Source organism: Thermobia domestica, chromosome 3 (genome assembly GCF_964235325.1).
Source record: "Thermobia domestica chromosome 3, izTheDome1.hap1.1, whole genome shotgun sequence".
Taxonomy (NCBI): domain Eukaryota; kingdom Metazoa; phylum Arthropoda; class Insecta; order Zygentoma; family Lepismatidae; genus Thermobia; species Thermobia domestica.
The window spans coordinates 340604407-340620174 of record NC_137456.1 but is presented as its reverse complement, the minus strand read 5'-3'; the positions used below and the strand labels follow the sequence as shown (position 1 = coordinate 340620174).

Genomic DNA, 15768 nt, shown 5'->3' with positions numbered 1-15768 from the left:
ATTTCAAACAAAATTCTGAAACAAAAAAAATTCAAACAAATTTGAAACAAGAGTTTTCAAACAAAAACTTTCAAACAAATTTTCAAACTAAAAAAATTTTACGTTTCACGGTTAACCGTCAAACTTTATCCGGTTTTTAACTATTCGATTAACAAATAAACGGTTTTGATCATATTTATCAGTGAGTGCAAAATGTTGAACGAAACCAAGATTTTTAAATGTTAAACAAAACTTAAAACTGAATGCAGTAAAGATTTGAAAATCAGCAACCAATCAGATTGCACGAAATATAGTGATCAGCCAATCAGATTGCACGAAAGATAGTGATCAACCAATCAAATTGCATCAACAATAACTTTGCCAGTGTTGTAGCATATATTTCCTTAAGACTATGAGTCATAAGATTCAATAAGGTTAGCTGGGGCCGCGGTGGCTCAGTGGTAGAGCGTTCACCTCTGGTGCTTGGGGTCCCGGGTTCGATCCCAGCCCCCGCCAAGTGAACTTTGTGGTGGACAAACACCGTGTGCGTGGGTTTTCTCGGGGTTCTCCCGTTTCCTCCCACTTTGTTCATTTCATTCATTACTCATCATCACCGTCTCCTTTAGCCTAACAGGCATAACCGTGGGACGTAAAACTCAAAGATTTCATTTCATTTTCATTTCAATAAGGTTAGCTATGTATCCCTGTACACTACCTCATCAAGGTCAATCACATGGTACATCGTATTGCTTACGTTTATATTTGGCTGTAATCAAAACCAATGACGCATTCTCAAATTATCCTAGAAAGTTTAAATGTACCAATGTCCTGGACTCCTAATCCCATCATAGGTCAATAACTGATCACGTGATCGTACTCATATTTGACAATGATTTACCCAAAGAAAGAGATACCACCCAATTCTAAGAACAATTACCAATTCTTGATATGACAATAAGAAATGTACCCCTCCCAAAATTTAAGATTGGTACACAAACACACCTGTGTCTTATGAAAAAAGTAATAAATCCTGTACTTATTCAATAATAAAGCCGGTCAATAACCTTTAAATTTTGAATATTTGGCCATAAGAGGAATACCAATGGGTCCTAGAAAACGTTTACCGAATTTTGTTATTTGATAATTCCCAAATTTAAAAGAGAACATAAACATATAGAGGTAATAAACCATATAACGTGCTAAATACTTATCAAAGGGGGGTGGTCCTATGTACCACACCAAATTTTTAGATTTGGCAATTTCCAAAATTTAAGGGGGGTGGTCCTATGTACTGCTGCCAAAATTTAGGGTGTGGGCCATGGTACCCGTGCCAAAATTTAGAGGTGGTGGTCCTATGTACCCCTAGGTCATTGACCCCGGGCCAAGGTCATTGACGTTTCACTCCGGTCATAAAAGAGAGTGAGGATGAGTCATTCGGGCGAACGGGGACCCCTACTACTATATGTTAGTTCGAAAAAAATTTAGTTTAAAATTTCTTGCACTCTCCGGAACCGTTTCGAAAAGAATCGGAGCAGTTTAGGTAAGAAAAATCTGGTAACACTGTTTCCATTAATGAAGCGCTTACTGAGCAATAAATCGCTTAAACTCACAACAATTTGTTATAAGAAATCTACAAGCGACAAGGATGAACCCCCTCTTTCACCATTGATCCTTCCAGAGACATAGGCTACTAATTCAAGGACAAGATCTCCACACGTAAACATATAAGGTAAGAAACATCATACCCATAAAAGGAAATGATAATATTTAAGGTGAACTTCAGTACATATCAATAAAAGGAACAAAATTCCAAAATCCCGGTCTAGGGTGGATCGCCGTCATATCACTCTGAATTTCTCGCATGGATTGCAGCTAAGATCATGTGACCTCTATCAACCAATCAAAATTGAGGTACCAAAACATTCGTCTTACCCGTAAAAGGGAACGAATTTCAAAAATCCCAGAGCCTAAGATCACATGACCTCTATCAGCCAATCAGCATCGTGGTACCAAAGCATTCATGTTACCCATAAAAGGGAACGAATTTCAAATATCCCAGGGTCTAAGATCACGTGACATCTGTCAACCAATCAGAATCGGGTATCAAAGCACTCATCTTGCCCGTAAAAGGGAACGAATTTAAAAAATCCCTGGTGAGGGATTTCCCTGCGGGGTGACTCATGACGTCATACCACGTGACCTGAAAATTTGAATTTTCCGCGTGGGCGGGGCCTAAAGTCACGTGACCTCTATCAGCCAATCAGAATCGAGATACCAAAGCACTCATCTTAGCCGTAAAAGGGAACAAATTTCAAAAATCCCGGTCATAAAAGAGAGTGAGGATGAGTCATTCGGGCCAACGGGGCGGCCTACTACTGAGTGGTTCGAGGAATACAGAAGCGAGTTCCAAGTGATGTGCTGGCCCCCAAACTCTCCGGATCTGAGCCAAATCGATCACATCTTGGATGTGATTGAACGTGACGTGAGGGCGCATCACCCCGTCCCCGGAATTTACGGGAATTAAATGACCTGTGTGTGCATATGTGGTGCTAACTCTCTCCAGCGACCCACCGAGGAATGTTGCGACCATGCCAAGACGCGTTGCCGTTGTTATTCGTACCAAAAGGTGGGCATACTAACAATTAGGTAGGTAGTCATAATGGTCTGACTGATGTGTGTATATTTTAACTTGTATATTTTGTCTCGACTCGAATTTCGAGACGTCTCGACTCGAATTAGAGTCGAGTCGAGACTGTCTAGTCGAGACACGAGTCGAGACAACACTTTCTCGAGACGAGTCGAGACAGGCTTAAATCTCGACTCGACTCGACTCGTGCGCATCCATAATCTTGTGGTGTGGCAAAGAAATTAACAGCTTCTCTGTTAACTTTTGCAGCATCCGATAACACGAAGTTCAGATCATGTGCTGTTCAGTGAACATATATGGCATTCTTGACATGTTTTTGAATCCGCGTTTGCAAGCCAGAAAACAACTTCTCTTTATTGCTGCTCCATCGTAGCCTTGCTCTCTGCACTTCTTGATTTCAATCTCATTTTCTAATTTGACTTTTATTATTAAATCTGCATAATTTTCTGCACAGTGTTCGTCCATATCATAAAATCCAAGGAAGCTTTATACAATTTCGAACTGTGGGAAATGAAGAAAAGATGTCTTTCTGGCGTCTTCCCAAGCCACCTAATCCTGGCTTATATTTTACATTTTATTATGGTGATATTAGAAAATACGCTCGAAATTTTGTTTTGGGATATTGTTTGGTCGTACCCTGACGTTTGCACCCCGGGGAGTTGTCCAGATTTCCCGACCCTTGGTGTTTGGGCTTGGTTCTGTGTAGCCGCACTATCTGGCACTTGTGCTGTGACTCTTAATCTTGGCAACACTTTTTAACTCATTTTAACTGAGATCTTATAGGTGATAGAATTTGTCATAATTGTTGAAAGCCTGTTGCGTAACGGAATTTTATTTAAAGTTAGTAAAATCAGTAACATAATATAGGACTGACATCGTGTTAATACAGGAGAATAAATTTCTTAATCGCACAGTGCTATAACCTCGACGAGTTTAGAGTAATGGCAGTAATTTGATATGCAAATGTAAGAAACTACGAGCGAAGTGAGCAGGAATTTTTATTCTTGCCATCTTCGGAAATGAAGACAGCGAAAAACTTCTAGCTCCATTTGTATTTATTAAAAACCTGGGGCTCAGCCTAATATACCGAAACGGCATACGCCCGTAGGCAATGCCTACCCTACCTACTCTATTGCTACGCCACTACTATTGGTGTGGAATGGACTATTTTCTGTGAAATTATTATGAAAGTAAAGAACTTTTTTATTTTTTTCTAAAAAGAAGAAACAAAAGAATAGAAAACTGACATTAAATGTGAAGAAAGACAGAAAAGATATCACATTTAAAAGTAATATAGTTGTTTTGTAACGAGTACTGTACTTTTACTATTATGTGCTTTTACGTCAAGAGTCAACTTTTGCACCATTGCACTCTTCTTCGGGGCTCATGCCTTGCTTTGCTGCCGCCAGAAGCTTGTAAGAATTGAGTGTTGCCTTGAGGTGCTGTTTGATAGCACTGAAGCCATCCCAACCGTGCTGTTTGTCGGTTACGTCAACGAGTTAGTATATGCAAGTACGAGCGGGTGTGTGTTAAATCTAACAGGGATTCTTTCAAATTGAATTCATTTTCATTTTATGGATTTTCGTAATTCTATCGCTTGGATCTCTGCTAAATGTCTTTGGCTTTCTAAAACTTCTGGATTATTCATCGAGTGAATCTGTTTCTGTTTGAAAATGTTAAGGCAGCTAGCTAAATTTCTGATCGTTGAGAAGAGAGGAAGATAAGGGCCAGCAGTTGAAGTGTTTGCGGTAAGTAGAGATTTTTATACTTAGTATTTCTCTTCGTTTGTCTTTTTATGGGGGGAGGGTTGTTGTATTCTCCGATATAATGGTCAGGATTTTTATGTGTTTGCTTTTGAGTTAAGCTATTAGAGGAGAAATTGCTTTTCTTGCTAGTTTCGGTTTATAGTTCCTCTTTGGTTTTTGAAGTTAGTACCATTTCAGGTTTGTCAAAGGAATCTTTTGTACTAATTTAGCGTCCCACCTATCTTACTTCAATCTCGAGTATTTTTGCTTAGTTTCGTTTGAAGACTTTCGCTTTAGTTTAACGTCCCACTTAACTTGTTTCAGCTTCTAGTATTTTTGCGTGATTGGTTTGAAAGTTGGTTGATTTAGCTTAGCGTCCCAATTAAGTTGTTTCAGTTGGCACTATTTTGTTTAATGTGATCTGAAGAATTTTTGCATTTGTTTAGCGTCCCCTTAAGTTGTTTTACTTTCTAGTCTTTCTGCGTGATTTGTTTGAAAGTTTGGGGACGCGGTGGCTAAGTGGTAGAGGGCTCACCTCCGGTGCTTGACATCCTTGGTTCGATCCCAGCTCGTGCCGTGTGGACATTGTGGTGGAATATCACCGTGCTCGTGGGTATTCTCGGAGTTCTCCCGTTTCATCCCACTTTCTTCATTCCACCATTTCATTAATTTCTCTGGGGGCGCGGTGGCTCAGTGGTAGAGCGTTCACCTCTGGTGCTTGGGGTCCCGGGTTCGATCCCAGCCCCCGCCAAGTGAACTTTGTGGTGGACAAACACCGTGCTCGTGGGTTTTCTCGGGGTTCTCCCGTTTCCTCCCACTTTCTTCATTCCACCATTTCACTCATCTCTCATAATCACCGTCTCCTTTAGCCTAACCGGCATAACCGTGGGACGTAAAGCTCAGATTTCATTTTACGTTTGAAAATTGGTTGCTTTAGTTTACCGTTCCAATTAAGGTGTTTTATTTGCTAGTATTTTGTTTAATTTGGTTTAAAGAATTGGTGTCGTCCTACTTGCGACAGTCCTATTAACGACAGGAACTGTTAACTGTCCTACGAGCGACCGAATCTGTCTGTTAATTACTCTATGTGTCAACGATTCGTTCATACTAAGATAATGATAGAAAATAAGGTTCTCTCTTCTTTAACTTGTTTCATGCTAATGTGATTTAGAACCTAACAAAATGTACCATGAAAAATTTCGATCCGCCTGAATTTAATACTTGACAATGCTCTCATTAAATTAACAATCTTTTATATGTTCTTCCTAATAGCTATTATATTATATTTTTGAATTAACTTCCATGAATACACTGATTATACCAAAGGGGAAAAGTAACTAAATATTTAGAGTAGCTGTCTGATTGTAATACAATTAAGGATTTCATGTTAAAATGATACGGAGCATAAGTTTAGCTTGAATATGTTATGGCATAAGAAAGAATTAGGGGCGCCCGAAGAAAATTTTCTACTTGGGGCATCTCCATGGTTGCTATATCACGTGTGGTATTTCTGGTTTTTAAAATACGTGGTTTGCTATATTAGGTATACATTTTCTTGAGCCAGAGGGGGCGTCCCTTACTTCCCTTCGGGCGCCCATTGAAAGAGGATATTCACCAGTTGAGGATATCACAGAAATCTAAAAACACGGGGTATTCGAAGAAGTTATTACACAAGTTATACAAATCTGTCCAGGACTTAACAGTTCGTCTAGTTATAAGGGATTATATCAGATTGCTATACGACAAGCTTTTATGTATAAGTCAAAGCAAGGGAGGAAGGCAAATTAAGCAATAAGTTTACGTTGTAGCTAGGGGGAAGGTAGTTTAAAGAATTTGTTTTCCTTTTGGATTGTTTAGAGTGAACTGCATTGTAATTGGTGGCTTTGGTTGAGAATAGCCAATCAGATGTAAGGGATTTCATTTTTTTTATATTAGTCACAGAGTATTAGGAAGTCTAAAAAGTAGACAGTTGGTGAAACTGTTACACGTTTAAGTTTTCCAAAATAAAATATATTGTTACTCTTAGTGAGTAATTAGATTTGAGTCAAGTACAGAAAGCAGAGCTTTTAAAGGAAGGGGATTTTCAATAATTACATAGGAATATATTTTCATAGAAATATCCCTGTTGTCTGATATATTTTATGTCAAATCTAAGTCAAAATTAAGATAAGTAAGGTAAGTTTTATTTGCACTCACAGTAAACGGAAAATATATTTGACGAACAGTATCACTGGCACGTAGAGTGTCCGGGGACAAAAGTCCGCAGGGTGCAAAAGTCCTTTTGGGGGTACTTTTTGTTGGAGTTGTTCAACATTGCTTATGTTACAGAAAGATTAAATGGCGGCGGTGTACTTTTCATGTTCGTAAAGGTGCGTAAAGGTTCGTAATGGATATGAAAACACTTCTTCAGTATCAATATATACTACCTCTCCTTTTCCCGGTATCAGTTATGAAGTCAGCATTTCATTGCAATTAAAACATGTACGAATGGGGCAAAAGTCAGATTTTTTTTTCTGGAGCAAAAATCCGAATGCGGACTTTTGCCCCAGTTCTAGAATTTGTTAATAATTTTATTCTTAAATTTAAACTCCAGTTCCTAACAGTAGACCTATTTAAATTCGTTTGCTACGTAGGCTTTCTTTACCTTAAGTAAAGTTATGTAGGCCTGTATGGAGGTAGATCTTTGAATTTGGGCAAGAAACGCTCAACACTGATTAGTGTACGGATGGCATCAAGGGCACTACTCATATTTCAGCGGTGTAAACAGAGCCTAGGATTAATAGTAGTGCTAACACATACCGGTTTGCTATGCTGAATCCATCTATTGAGGTGTGAAAAATGCTCTTGATGTCATTTGGTTCATCGGTGCTGAGAGAGATTTGCCTTTGCTATTAGAAACACCACGAAAAAATATGGTTTAAATTTAAACATATACCACATCTTTTTCGGAAGGTCAAGAAAAAAAATACGCTGTCGCTTTGGTTGGACGAATGTGTCATGGTTACCTCTGAGCTTACAATACACGTGTTTTTTTTTTTTTTGGGGGGGGGGGAGTGTTGGTAGTTTATATTCTGATTCTTGTCAACGACGAACCTTTGTATATTTTTTCTTCAGGATGGTCCGTAAGTCTTAGTGCAGTAGATTATTTGAGAAAAAATATGATTAAAGCAAATCTGACTAGCTGGGGGCGGACTTGGGTAAATAAGCTACCGATTGATGTCTACGTTGTGAATGGCGGGCATCTTGATGGCAGCTATCTTGGATCCAGGTTATTTTCTTAATAGAAAGGTAGTCATGTATCACATCAATTAACATTGTTTTTTGCAGGGGAATGGAGTCCCGCAAGCAGAAGTTCGTTATCATGTCCCGTTCGAAAGTTATGACGCCCCGAAGTTGTCGGTTTTCAGTTTCCTTTCAGGAAGAGCGACATGGCACTAACGCTGCAAGAAAGACGTGATGAGTCAAATTTGATAGTTTCTTTTCGTTGCAGGTAGAGCGAGATGGCTCTGACGAAGCAGGAGAGAATTGAGATCATCCTAACGTCTGGGCAAAGAAGCAGTCGTGTGATTGCCCAGATCTCCAACGCGTGCCACCTCCAAAGACCTGCAATAAGCTACAACACCGTTAGCTACCTCATTAGGAAATTCAGTGTAACTTGTAATGTTTTCGACATACCACGATCAGGTCCCCCACGAACCGCAACAAATGAGGAAACATCCTCAATGGTGTTTGCTGCGAGTGTGAAAAGTCCGAAGCGCAGCACAAGGTGATAACAGCCGTACCACGTGCTTCCGTGATGAGGATTCTCCATACAAACAAGTGGCAACCTTTGAAGCTGCAGCTTGTCCAGAACCTTTCAGAGGATGATCCAGACCGGCGCATGGAATTCGTGAATTGGACTTTGTTACAATATGACCGAGATCCGCATTTACCAGCCAACATTCTCTTCACAGACGAGGCAAACTTTTATTTGGATGGGGAAGTGAATCGCCAGAACATGCGATATTGGTCGCATGCAAACTCTCACGCGATCAATTCTTGCAAGAGAGTTACCCCTTCTCATATCATGGTGTGGTGTGGCATATGGAACACATCGATCATATGACCCTTATTAATTCCTGGTACCCTAAATGGTGTTCGATATCTGGACATGTTTTAGGAGTTGGCGTTTCCGTTGCTTCTCCGCCCTGATGCCACTTTTCCGCGACATTTTCAGCAAAATGGTGCCCAACCGCACTATGCGCTGTCTGTGCGGGAATGCTTGGTTCTGCATTTTCCTGGATGTTGGATCAGTCGCCGAGACCCTGTGGAATGGCAAGCCCGGTCGACGACCTCACCCCCTGGGATTTTTTATGGGGACACTTAAAGCACCTGCTGTATCAGAAGATTCAGAATGTTGCACACATACAGGGACGTATTCAGGACTCCTGTGATAGAATCACCCCAGATGTGCTGTTATGTGTTCAGGAGAACTGCATTAAGAGATTCCATTGTGTGCTGCAATGGACGAGAAACATGTGGAGCACATCCTGTAGGCGGGACTTTGGGGCGTCATAACTTTGAGAGGGGACATGATAACGCATTTCTGCTTGCGGGACTGCATTCCCCTGCAACAAACAATGTTAATTGATGTGTCACGTGCCCTCCTTTCCTTTTTGAAAAAAAAAAACTGGATCCAAGATGGTTGCCATTCACCACGCATGCATCAATCGGTAGTTCCTTTACCGAAGTCCGCCCTCCACTAGTCAGATTTGCTTTACTCATGTTTGTTTCCAAAATAATCCACTGTACTTAGGGACCATCCTGTAGTTTATCAATACGAGGAATAGCTTTATACTTTGTATGTTTATTGAGTTCTTCTCAAGTGAGATAAACTTATATTTTTGCTTAGTCTACCTTATCTTTTAATACGCAGAATCACTTCATGCTTCGTATGCTCTTTGTTTATCTTAAGATTCTTGTAGAAAAAAAAATAATTTAATAAAAATGCCTTATGTCGATTTCCTACTTCTTGTATTTCAGCGGACTTTTGTCCCATTGCAATAGGACTTTTGCTTCCTATACTGGTGTAAAAGTCCGAATTTGTCCATCCTTTTTTAAATTGCTGTATCTTATTAAGTAATAAATTGGTAGGCTTTCTAGCACCTTCAAAATATAGAGGAATGTTCACTTATACTTCTGTGCGAAATTCGTTATTTTGCCATTATATCATTCTGCTCCAGCGCGATTCAAACACCAAACTTGGGCTTTTTGCCCCCGCTATCTCTACATATTTCATACCAAGGTTGTTCGGATGCTAATAACGCCAGAGGCAAACATATTTTACGAGAGGAAATCATATCTTCGATCGTCTCAACGTAAATGAATCCGTCGCTCATAGGACAAATAACAGTTCCCGTCGCTTCTAGAACTAATTCGAAGAATTCTTGCATTAATTTAGCGTCTCACTTAAGTTGTTTCAGTTTCTAGCATTTTTTCGTAATTAGTTTGAATGTTTGTTGCTTTGGTTTAGCGTCCCATTTAAGTTGTTTCAGTTTCGAGTAATCGTGCGTAAATAGTTAGGTTTGTTAACGGTTCCGTTTGTTTTAGCTTAACACCCCTTTTTAGTTCTCGCAGTTTCGAGTATTTTTGCGATGTTAATTTGATTTGTTGAAAATTTAATATATTTTGGTTTAGCATCCATTTTGAATTGTCAGATTTTTGAGCACTTTTACAACATTAGTTTAATTGTTTCTTTTAGTGAATGTTTCTTTCGTTTTAGTTTAGTGTCTCAGTTTATTATTCAAGTTCCGTGCTCTTTCCTAATTTGGTTTGGTTGACTGAAGCTAGTTTGCTCATTTAAATTCATGAAGGTTGAAGGTTACCCAGTGCATTAGCGTCATTATTGGTTGTTGGGGTTATTTTGCATTCCAATTTGATTATCTTTAATTATTCTTAAATCAACCTTATGAATTGGTCCATTAAAGTTTGTTTGTTGGAATTTATAGTCCCTGTTGGTTTGCTTTGAATTCATATTTTTGATTTGTTTAGATATTTTGTTTCAGATTAATGTCCATATAGGGAATTTTATTGCTCTTGGCCTACAAAAGTTGGTTGGTTTGAAATTTAGCATCTTTTTGTATAGATTTCGAGAAGATGTTGAATAGCTTCCCAGATTAATGCTGTTCAGTGAAACTATTTGTTGGTAGTTAGCATCAGTTTTATATATTTTTTTAAATCCTGCATTTATCAGTTTTCTGGGATTAAATCGTTTTCCTTGGACCTAATTAAATCGCTTTAGCTTCTGTTTATAATCTTTTGTGGATTATTAATTTAATTCGTTTGAGTTCTTGATTTGGAAACTAGCGTCCCAATCAAACATTTGAGAGTGTTAAACACTACTTGCTTAATTTGGCTTGAGTTAAATTTAGTATTTACAAAAAGAGTCGTTGATTGAAAGTAATAATTCAGATGACCGTTTAATGTATGACCAATTTTTGAGCTCGTCTTATTTTTGTTGAGCTTAATAACTTGTAATCGAGTTTTTCCGCCGTTGTTAAAAATCTATATGCCTAAGCATTCATTTGCTAGCTTTACTACGGCAGATCACGATTGCATCTGCACTTATATCTTATTGAAACCCAAGCTGGGCACGCAGGTCAATAAAATATAAGTACCGTAAAATAGAAAAAATATAAATGATTAACTTCAACACAAATATTAACGAACGAGAATTACCCTACAATATAAATCACAACAACCTGGTTAAACTGTGCCAAAAATATAATATTACTAAATTATGAAATACACAGTTAAAATGACACTAAAAGTTTACAAGCAACTTTTGTTTGTAATTTTTTGATCGTTTCAACCTTTCATTTTTAATCCTACTTGATCTCCTTCAACGAAGAGGTGGCTATTTAACTTTGTTAACAAGTTAATGTTTCTCTTACTCACAGTCAGTCTTCGACCGGTCATTTAATCCATCGCTGATACCACTCGGGCCCTGGCGTCGAATCCACTGGACAAAAGATCCACAAAAAGTTCCTGTACTGGAGCCGGACTAACTCTGGATCAGTGTCGATTAATTTCGAGGTCCCGGTTCAGTTTTCCGCTAATAGGGGAAAGCGAGCGTCCTAGCTGGTGCTATTGGCTCCTACTTCACTTCACTTGAGATTTTCATACACTGTTGAGATATTTGTTCTCTACGAATGCGGTGAATATCACTAGCGATAACTATAAAAAATAGCCAATAGCGATTCAGCGTTCGAAGCTCAACCCTTTTAAGAAGAGCACTTTCTCTTAAAAAGTAATACACCCCACTCGCCTTTGTGGGTGCTCTTCAAAGTGACAGGCATACGCGCGTAACAAACACATACTGAGCGTTCTAGTTAGCAAAGCAAGGCTTGTATATGGCCAAATGGGAAAATCCCGATTTTCACTCCTAGAATTATTGTCCAATAAGATTTTGATTATGGAAATGCGTAGGTGAGAAGTGATTGACCCGAAAATCAGACTCAAAGGAACATTCACTAAGTATATTATTATCACGTGAACAGTCCTTGTTACTCGACCATATATGGCCGTAAAAATCGAAGTGAAGCCTACCAACACAAATGAACAAAATACCAAACTGATGAAGGAAGCTTCAAGATTGTTCCTTTTATATACGAGGGTTGGATAATAAAATTTGAAATTAAATCTGTGTTTTCCAATGTCTTTTTAAATTTAAAAAAATGAGCTTCGGCTCGGTTATAAACTGATTGGAAAAAGAATTAGCTAATCTTCAAATTAAGCTATTTGATTTGGAATTAAAAAAAAAGATAATCTGATTTTATCAGTTGACTATTGGCTTACTGATCAATATAAGATTTCAAATTGAAGTTTGTCCAGTCGTAGAGATTTCTGATTGGCAGTGTCAGCATTTTAATTATTCTCATTTGTACTAAATATTTTGTTAGTTTCTAGTCAGCCTAATAATTATTAATTATCAGAATTGTTCCTATTCAATGAATTGAATGGGAGTGGAATTATATGCAAGGTGATTAAAATGTAACATTTATTGTAATTATTTTCAATTTTTACGTGAAACAGTTAAGAAAATAAATTGAATTTAGTTTTTCTTTGAATTGATAAGTTACTTGTATAAGTCCTGTAAAAGTAGTTATTTCTTGACTTTATTTCAATCTCAATATGAGAACCTCACATCAAAAAATAAATCTGTGTTTAGGATCATGGATGTGATACTTAAAGCACCTCACTGTATTCTGATTGGCCGAATCGTCCTTTCTGCTAGCTCTTTACTCCGGACTTTTTTTTTTCTTTTGCGAGATTGTTGGAAGAATTAGATGGTTTCTCACTATTAAGCGCGGGAGAGTTAAAAAGATTCTTCCAAGCTTCTCACCATAAAATTTTTGTATAGCATTTCACTATATTTGTCTTGCACATCGCCATTTTTTGGCATTGGAAATTGTTGATCTGTATTTATAAATTGAGCTCGGATTGTTTCAGTTAGGTTGTTATTCGGTTTGTTAAGTAATCAATTGTTTGTGTCTTTACGAATATTGAGAATTGTTTGGATCTCTGCAACCACGTCAATTTAAGATAGTATTTCTGAAAAAGAAAAGGAAAATAAAATAAATCCTAAGGTAAATTTTGTATGAACGGAAGTTTGAATTTAAAACAAGTTGTGTATTTCTGATAGCAGCTTATATTTGAAGGTCGATCTTTTTCTTCTTTCTTTAGTAATTAGTAGTTAGCGTAGTGTGTACTAGCTTGTTTGTTATATATATTAATCAAGTGTTACGATAATTTAATTTTTGATTATTGAATTGATATTTCTTTTGTGGAAAGATTTACTGCTATTTTTTACTTTTTTGTAACATTTGATCAACTTTTGTGTCTTGAAATCAGATTGAAAATGTCTTCACGAGAGGAGTCAGCTCTTACTCTTTTTTCAGATGATAATCTACAATTTGTTACTATAGATCAGACAGGGTACATGACAAATTATAATGCAATTATGAACCTGACCCCTCCTCGAAGTCACATTTTCCAGTTTTATGATCGTGTAGAAGATAATTCGAGAATTTATAGTTTAGAAGAACCTTTTCCTAGGAACTTTAGTTGTCTTGCTCAATCTCCAACACCAATTCCAGCGGAGACTGGTCAAGTATTAGAGATAACTTAGGTTTTGGTACAAGGTATTAATCAAAATTACTATTTTAGTCATGTTATGCCTAGGCAAGTTGAATTTCAGTTTCGATAGAATAGTTCAGTTGCCAACTCCTGATAGGCCAACGAACAACAATTAGGGCCTTTCTGATTACTATGAGAGTTTCTTTAGTTAAAAATTCGACTCCTATAGGCATGTTTCGGACGGGTAGGCCAATGCCTCATGATCATAGATATTTTGATAAATTGCCGAATAATTTTTCAAATTATGATAATCATGATCAGGGTAATATTGCAGTTGTTAGTACAATTCCGCATTATATTAGTAAATATTCTTTCCAGAAAAGTTTTGAATGTCTTGAATCAAAAATAAAAGGGTTTAAAGTCATTGATGGCAGAAATAGGTTTTTTAGTTTTTGGTGTTCTACTGATAACTGAGAAAGTGGTGGAGCAATCTTTTTTGCCGAATGACAGTTGTCTATAGTACATTGTTAACACGTAGTGAAGGTGATTCCCAAGTAGAAGTACAATATGCCGTCAATAATAACTCTTCATGGGATTTATTTAAATGTAGAATACTTGATAGATTTGCGTCAAATACAGTAAACATTCCTTAATATCTGAAAGATTATTCAGGAAACAAAAGTTAAATGAAGCCGTGGATCAGTTTGTTGGACATTTATTATGCATCTCTTGTTTTGAGATTTAATTGTAGTGATTCCCAACTTAACATCTTGTTGATGGGATGAATCCATCAGTTAGATATAGGATGTACCAGAAACCATTCACCTCGTTCAAGCGTTTCAGCAGTTGTATCAGGTGAAAGCTGAGAATACCAGGAAGGCTCAGCGTCAGTAATATCAGTCAGTGGCGGATCTAGAAAGTAAAAATTTTTGGGGGGAGCAAGTCAGAACCCAGACTATATAGGTGTATTATGAGATCATTATAAATTTTCAAAAAAAAAATATGTAAATAATAGCTTCAATTATTATTGTCACTCACAAAACTAGGGGGTCCTAGGCACCGAACAAGATCCTTCACTGCTATTAGGTGCATAACTCTACATCCATCTCCAAGGCCAAGCATGCAGCCGAAATATGAAAAAAAAAAAACATTCGAAAACATTGCGGTGGTAATCCATTGAAATCTGAGTTTACATTCATAAATATTTTTCCAATGCTTGTACCCACAGCTGCAAAAGAAGAAACTTAATTGTGACGAGAAAGGAGAAACTGCTTAGAATGAGTTTCTGAACAGCTTCCTACGCGAAGACACTGCAACGATGTCACACTGGAATACACTAAAGGATTAAGCTTATATCATTCAATACAACCAGTAAAATGCGGTGACTGTGAAAACAGATTTATCCCAAACTTCACGGAACGACTACGCTATTAGCTATGAGAAATTACAATTTGAATTTAATTAATCAAATTATTTCAATAATTAGTTTGAATGGATTTTTGCTCCATCATTTTAGCCCCTGTTTATTTCTCCTCCATCTCTGCATATATCTTTCCGCTTGATGCGAATGAATGTCTTGTTCTATGCTGTTTCTTTTCTATGTGTATGTGAAACTACCTTATTTTTGGATTGGATTTTTATGCAAAAAATGGTGAAAAACAAAGACATAAATAAAACTGATGCACTAAAAACATACATTAGGAACAATTTTACTTACACCATAATAAAAGTAAGTACGCCACAAGCAAACAGTTTAGACTAAAATTTCAGAGCCAAAACATCACAGGAAAATTTGAGACTATTAATGTCGGATTCAGAACTTTATATTGCTACGAAGCAATCGAAAACAAAAGAAAAAAGAAAAGATACAGAAAAATCTAGCTTCGAAAGATGTTTAGTACAAAGAGAAGTATTTGTAAGGGGAAAGCCTTTTGCCCAGTCTTCGAAAAGAACCAAATGAGAAAGTGGGAAAATTTGGGAACATTACTTTTTGAAATCAGGACATGAAACTGATGGGAAATGCGTAAAAAAATAATCTAACATTGTACGAAAATCGAGCGGGAGCCACAACTTGCGATATCTGTCGTTCTCAAATAAATGACATTAGTAAACTTACGTTGTGTGAACTGATTTCTTCCAATGTTCCATTGATTAATGCTAATAGCTATTCTTTCTGTGGCAAATAAAATAGCAAGAGTAGAAATAATGTCTTTTTAATGACTATTTAACATGGCCTGTCCGATTGCAATGATGTGAATAGACTTTGGGAGAGATGGCTGA

At 37.4% G+C, this 15768-nt stretch overlaps 1 long non-coding RNA gene across 1 annotated transcript in view; it reads left to right on the top strand.

The window, feature by feature from the left end:
* The first annotated feature begins 4022 nt into the window (after positions 1 to 4022).
* LOC145682026 (uncharacterized) overlaps positions 4023 to 15768 on the top strand; it is a 71765-nt gene continuing 60019 nt past the window's right edge. The window contains exon 1 of the long non-coding RNA XR_014130881.1: positions 4023 to 4374. This is a non-coding gene — a long non-coding RNA (uncharacterized LOC145682026). The remainder of the gene's footprint in view (positions 4375 to 15768) is intronic.